This window comes from Camellia sinensis, chromosome 13, assembly GCF_055761805.1.
Source record: "Camellia sinensis isolate YWXY chromosome 13, ASM5576180v1, whole genome shotgun sequence".
Lineage (NCBI taxonomy): Eukaryota > Viridiplantae > Streptophyta > Magnoliopsida > Ericales > Theaceae > Camellia > Camellia sinensis.
In genome coordinates, this window is record NC_138973.1 from 116,409,844 (window position 1) to 116,415,897 (window position 6,054).

Consider the following 6,054-nt stretch of genomic DNA (forward strand, 5'->3'; position numbering starts at 1 on the left):
AAAAAAAAAAGTTGGTCGCGGAAAGTATACCATTGGCGACCAAAGGCTTTTTTGGTCGCGAAAGATTACCCTTTGGCGACCAAAAAAAAAAGTTGGTCGCCAAAAGTTATGGCGGGATAAATTTAAAAAAAAATAATACTACTGTAATTACATGCTATTTTTCCCGTTTAGGCATTAAAAGTTTTGTAAAATAATATATAACCCAATTTTATGGGTTGTATATATTTTTTGCCAAATATGAGCAAGAGGCATGTTATTAGCAGAGTGGATTGGGTGTATGGTGACTCCTTGGTCAGGAGTTCAGGTCTCAGGCAACACAATAGAATTATTTTTTTTGGGTCAAGGCACTAACTTTTGGTGACCAACTTATCTTTGGTCGCTAAAAGTTTACTTTTGACTAATATGAATTGGACTTTTCGCGATCAAAAAAGTTGGTCATGAATGGTCACTTTTAGCGACCAAAGGCTTTTTTGGTCGCAGAAAACTATCTGTGACGAGGCTTTAGCGACCAACATATTTTAGTCGCGAAAAGGTTTTAGCGACCAAATATGGTACTTTTTGCAACCAAAATGTTGGTCACGGAAAGTGTTTTTTCTTGTATCCATCAAAAATATGGTGGATTGGTTCCGTTTGGTCGGTTTGGACGGATCAAAATTTCCACTGTTCACCCCTACTCTTACTCAATACTAAAAGCATCCCTCATTTATAGGTAATTCTATTTGAACACCACTATTTCACTTAGCTCACACCATTCCCCATCTATTTTATTATTATATATTATAACAAAGTTACTTTTTGTGAGGAGTCTTGTGAGAGTTCCAAAACTTATAATTGAATTTTTGAATTTTTAAATTTAAATATAATTTTTAAAAAATGTTACTGGCCAACACATTAATATAATAATTATAAAAATATTAATTATTTCTTGATTTATGTTTTTCAAAAGGAAAGTTAAAAGGAAATCTTTCTCTTGCAAAAATTCAAAAGAAGAGATGAAAATTCATTCTTCTCTCTCTTTTTTTCTCCAATATATTATCTCTCTATACAAAACCCTAGTCGTTACACAATCACGAATAATTTTTTCACACCATATAAAATTTTCTTATCGCATTCCAAATTAAGAATTATTTGTTAATAATACAGAAAACAATTATTTTCAATGATATTATATTGCAATTATGGTAACATAATTTAAGAAAAAACGATGTGAAAAAACTAATATGGAAAGATTTTCAAATTTGTATTATAAATTCTTACATAGAAAGTACATATATAACAAAAATTATTAATAATTACTTATTTATTTTTTATTAAAAATACATTTATCAGACTTGTTTTGTTCAATTTTTTAAAATTATTTTTGAGTTTTTGTTTTTATCTTTAATAAACTCTTTTTATTTTTTAATATATCAATTAAATACACCTACAAACTAAGATATTTATGAAATAATTTTTCTTTTTAAAAAAAAATTACTGAAGACAAAAGACTACCAAAAATGTGTCATTTTCTTGTTTATATTTTTCATCTTCTCATTTTAAGTGATTTGTTTTTTTGGTTGTTTTTTTTCAATTTTTTTAAAGATATTTAGTTTAAGATTCCTTTCTAACTTTTCATAATAATAGAGATCTACAATAAATAAATATATATATATATATATATTTTTAACTAAGGGACGCTCACATAGTTTTATACCACTAACCCACTCAACTCTCTCTCTCTCTCTCTCTCTCTCTACAAAGCCCAGAAACTTTCCCTCTATTCAATTTGTGATCGGATTCCACTTGCCCTCAAGTTTCGTGTCCGATTGAGACTGTCTCGCCGGTCCCTCCTTAATGGTCCAATAACACAGCTTTTCTCCTGTTTGATTAGGGCTATTGATTGATATGGAAAAGAGGGGTGAGATCTAGTGGGGATTGGGTGAAGAAGAAGAATTCTTTGTTTTAGAAGCTACCTACCTCACTTTTTCTTCTTCTTTATTTTCCTGGCAACCAAACAGTTGAAATTGGAAGTAAAAGAAAAAAAAAATTGCTTTGAATCACAAAATTTTGAATATTAGAAATGAACTATAAGACTCTGTGTTGAAAGAGTTGTTAGAGATTATTACCATCGAATCTCTCTTCGAAGAAAATTTCGGAATATGCAGAATCTATGAGAATTTGTAATTTTCTCTCCTATATCTATTTATCTGAATTGTTTTTGTTTATTGTTTTGATCTATTTGGTAAATTTGGCTTTATATCAATTGAATTTCATGCGAATCGATTCGACTTTTGTTAATAATTTTGAAAACCCATTAGTCTAGGAGTCTTGGGAAATGAAGAGTAATCGCGAATCGATTCGATTTTTGTTAATAATTTTGAAAACCCATTAGTCTAGGAGTCTTGGGAAATGCAGAGTAATAAATTGTTTCTCAGATTTTATTTTTTTTTTGAGGGGGGAGGGGGGGTTTTGGGGAATTGTGTTCAGTTATGTGGCTGGACAGGACTATATTGGATAAGAATCAATTCTCAAACATTGAACTCCAGTTTTTAGTAGGATTGAGCAAAGAATTCATGAAATTCGTAATCCGATTCAGTCTAATTCAATTCGATAGGTTTAGATTGATTTTTTGAATTCGTAGTTCAATTCTGGATTGAAGAATTAAAAATCCGTAATTCACGGATTGGTTCCGGATTGAATCTCACGGTTCTGGATTGGAACTGATCTGGATCGTATACAATTGTCTATATTTTTATTATACATCCTCTCATATAGTATCTTCTCTTATTCCATATAAAACTAAACTCAAATCTAAACCCGCATCATATCTTCTTTTATTACTTTTGTTTGTTAGTTTTTAGTTTTAATTTGTAATGGTCTAAATATTTATGGTGAAACCAATTCTCTTATGGTTGTTTAAATTCTAGAACAGTATGTCGCTATTATAGAAAGACATGTTGCTATTGTGGAATTAATATAGCGCAATGTTTATGTTTTTATGAAATTAAAATGTTATATATATATTTTTTTTGTTATTTAATTATGTGAATCCGTGGTCCTAAACCGATCCAATCCGTATTTAAATGGATTTTTTCAGATTGATTCCATGATTTAAACGGATTGGATTGGTTCCAATTTTTCAGGAACGGTAAATAACGGACTGGTTCTGGTTTTACCCAAATCCGGTCCAATCCGGACCATGTTCACCCCTATTTTCTAGCGTGGCTGTTTGATAAGTGGTTATTTTAGAAGTTTTTTGACTTTTGGATTATTTTAGTTTTTGTATTTCGGAAGTTGGGTTAGATTTTTATTTGAGTTGTTGTATTGCAAAATATGTTTCAAATGATATTTAGAAAAAAAAATAACTAAGTTATTCCTCAAAAGTCGTGCATAGTAGAAGGGCAAAATCGTAATTTCAAATATACCTTGCACAGTTATACACTTCTGCCAAATCTGTTCACGTCAGTTTCTGATTTAAAAATTAAAAAAAAAATAAAAAACTCAGCTACAATACAACTTTTTGGTTATTTGTTTAAAATGAGGCTAATATAGGCGCCGTTTGGGAAGGAGGTTTTTTGGTTTTTTTTTTGTTTATTTTTTTCACTAAAAGATAAATTAGTTACAAAACCAAAAAAATAAATCCAAATAAAATATCACATCAAACCCTATAATCATTTTATTTTTTCTCTCATAAATGTCACATTCAACCACAAAAAAACCTAACTATCTTTCCAAACATTAAAAAAAAAAAAAAAAAATTTCAATAATATCCTCTAACTAAAAAAATCACTTCTCAAACACTTACATAGCATTTTAGTCTCTTCCCGAACACCGTCAGTATTTCTCCCCCGTGCATATACTAGATTTTTCATATCATTGTGTGGGTGAATTTAGAAATTTAAGATGTGAGTTTTTAGCAATTCTCGATATGAAAAAAATACTAACTATTTCATGACTAGCTTAATGGTGGTGAAAAATGATTAAGGGTATGTTTGGTTTGACATTGGGAGATGAGTTTTAGAGATAAAAAGTACGAAAAGTTATTTGGTTTGATTTTTTTCAAAAGATGTTTTGGAAAATTATTTTGAGAGAGAGTTTTGAAAAAAGTGATTGATTTGATGTGTATGAGAGAGAGATTTGTTTAGAAAACTTGTAAACCAAACAAGTTTTGGGAAATTTTTTTGAAAAAATTTGTTTGATTTGATTACTTTTAAAAACTTATTTACAGAGAATTTTTCTTAAAAATTTTTGAGAAACACAAACCAAACAAGGCCTAATTATCTGAAGGGTATAGCTTTATTATACAAGTGATGTGTCACCAGACCCAACCATGAATCTACATGTATGATGGGACATTTTGGCTGTGAGGATATTGCGTAGGGAAAATCCATACAAGATGGGCCAAGAACTAGGATGAACCTTGCAAAATATTGAGCGCTTTGATCATAAAGAAGGTACGTTTTGTGTTGGCTTTTTAATCAATTTTTTTTGATCGAGTTAAAAGACAATTTTTTTTTTTAATTTGGTCAAAATATAAAAAATTGTGAGTAAATAAGAGAAAATTGGTTAAAATACGGAGAAAATTTGAAAATACAGTGAAAATTAGAAAAATTTCAAAACACGAAAAAAATAAAAAAAATTGAGCAAATTAGAGAAATTTCAAAATATAGAGAAATTTGTCTGTATTTTGAAATTTCTTTGTATTGAAATTTTTTTAAATCAAAATTTGTCTAGATCGAAATTTCTCTGGAAAAATTTGAAGGGACCCCAACCATTATGGAAATGTTGTATATTGTTGTCCCGGATAGGCAACCCAAGAGAGGGTGAATTGGGTTATTAAAAATTTCACAATATTAAAATTAACATAATATTCAGAATTTTAACAAATAAAAAAAAAAACAGAATAATAATTATCAATATAAAAGTAAGAGAGATAGAGAGAGAAAATCAAACATTGCGATTTATAGTGGTTCGGCATGCTAGGCCTACGTCCACTCCCTAAGGAACCTCCTTGAGAATTTCTTTACTATCAATTGAATAAATACACCACCAAGCTTGTAGATTTGGTACATGACTTACTTTTATCTATTGAGCCTCACTCAACAATAAAAGCCTTACCCTTACAAAATCTCTCACAAAAATAAGGAATAAGAATAAGTGGTACTTAAACCCTCTTTTACAATAACTCTCTCACAAAGAATAGATATGAAAGTGTAAGAACAAAGGCTAGACTTAGATCTGAAAGTGAAAGAGCAGAATACAATTTGGAGCTCACAGAAAATTTTCTCTTCAAGTTCTTGATTTTTCTCCACACACAACACTTCTATTTATACACAAAAATATATTCGTTGGACGCTTCTTGCTGACGTCATGGCTTACATAAACACGCTACTTAATTTTAGACATTCAGCACATGTTAAAAAGGAAAAAGATGAAAATAATTAGTAAGAGTAACTTTTTCTTTTCCCTTTTTGTTTAGTAAAAAATGCAGCCACCGTTTTAGACAATTTTGATATAAAACACAACTTTCAACCAAGCAAATAATTTGCTTCAACTTTTTTCTTCTTGTTTCATTAGTGTATATATATATATATATGTGTGTGTGTGTGTGTATGTGTGTGTGTATATATGTGACATAATATAAATTTCAAATATGAGCCACCGACTTATAGACAATTTAAATCACATCTTTGAATTCAAATAGGGAATTGATTTTGATCCATCATTATGGACTCCTTGAAGTCAAGACCTACATGATTTTGTGTCTATTTTCTTATGTAAGCAAAATCAAAACATTTTACAATTTTTCTTTTGTTTAAAAATTTTTTTGTTCACTTTTTCAAAATTTACAGACAAATCACCAAGGTTTGAATATATAATCTAATCAATCACTTTTGAATGTAATATCATGTATATATATATGCATATATATAAGATGCAATAATTTTGTCAAACTTTTACACTTACCTTTTCTTATTTATTATAGTAATATATATATGATACAAAACCTACCGTCAAAAGATTTGCTCATCTTTTTCTTTTTACAATAATATATATATATATATATATATATAT